The following is a 1,042-nucleotide window of genomic DNA, read 5'->3' as shown; positions in this document are numbered from 1 at the left end:
CAGCTACATTCTTGCCTGAAAATATGTCAAATGTTTATTTTGTGACCGAGAAAGAATAATAAGAATAATATTAAAACTAACTAGCAGGCGCCATTGTTGGAAACTGAGCAGGGCTGCGCTATGAATTCTGGGATATGTTGGACCACGAAGTACACACCCGACCCATCTTTCAAATCTGGGGAAATGAAGGGCACATTTTGATAGTCGACGTAATCGTGACTAGTCGACTAATTGTGGCAGCCCTACTAAATAATAAATGGACTAGTTTTTGTATGTGTTACGGCCGAGACCGTTTTGGACGAGTGACAGGACTCAAACGCAGGATGCCGAACAGCTCGTAAGTAGATTTTAAAAATAATGTTTAATGTTTCCAAAAATATTCATAAACAAAAAGGTGAGAGTGGACAAGTACGACGTTCCACCACTGAAACTAAGTAATGATCTGGTCCGGGTCAGAGAGGACAGCTATTCCGGGGATTGGACTGGAAAGCAAGTCACATTCGATCCAGGAAAAGGTCGGGGTCACTGTAACAGAGTGCAGATGTTCAGATACGGATAAGGAGACATATGAATATGTTGCTGGTTCAGAATCCTTCTTCGTACTGCGTACTTGCCAAAGGAGGTCGAAGATGACGTAGAGGGGTGAGTAGTCCGGGTGTGAAATCCAAAAAACTCCTGGCGTGGAGGCAGAGAGGCAGGTAGGTAATTCGGGTATAGCCTGTGGGACTGCCAGATGGTCCAGCATCCAAATAGGTGCTCTTCGACAGGGGTTGACAGTTGGGTGTAACTGAGAGAGAGGCGCACAAAAAACAAACATACAGTGAGGCAAGGTGATTCACAAAATAAATAGGGTATGATGGTGGTGGCCTGCACTGACTGATGTTAGCAGAGAATCTGGAGAAGAGAGATTGAGTACGCTGGCCTTAAGAGTCCCCGGCTAAATTACCCACAGGTGTAAGCGATCAGCAAAAACACTGAGGCCCCTCCCCGGGGTGGAGACGCCGGCTCGGAGGGAGACACACTGGCACACACCCGGACCATG

General features: G+C 46.6%; 1 long non-coding RNA gene across 1 annotated transcript; it reads right to left on the bottom strand.

Moving 5' to 3' along the window:
- Positions 1-342: 342 nt before the first annotated feature.
- LOC146718819 (uncharacterized) lies at positions 343-836 on the bottom strand. Its single transcript, XR_014919043.1, has 2 exons — positions 611-836; positions 343-525 (listed from the first exon to the last, which is right to left on the bottom strand). It is a non-coding gene; the product is annotated as an uncharacterized LOC146718819 (long non-coding RNA).
- Between the last annotated feature and the right edge of the window lie 206 nt (positions 837-1,042).

Source organism: Copadichromis virginalis, linkage group LG1, assembly GCF_057382275.1.
Source record: "Copadichromis virginalis isolate Kocher_CV1m ecotype Utaka linkage group LG1, C_Virginalis_male_GT1.1, whole genome shotgun sequence".
Classification (NCBI taxonomy): Eukaryota; Metazoa; Chordata; class Actinopteri; order Cichliformes; family Cichlidae; genus Copadichromis; species Copadichromis virginalis.
The sequence above is the reverse complement of the archived record's forward strand: the minus strand, read 5'-3'. Positions and strand labels throughout refer to the sequence as shown.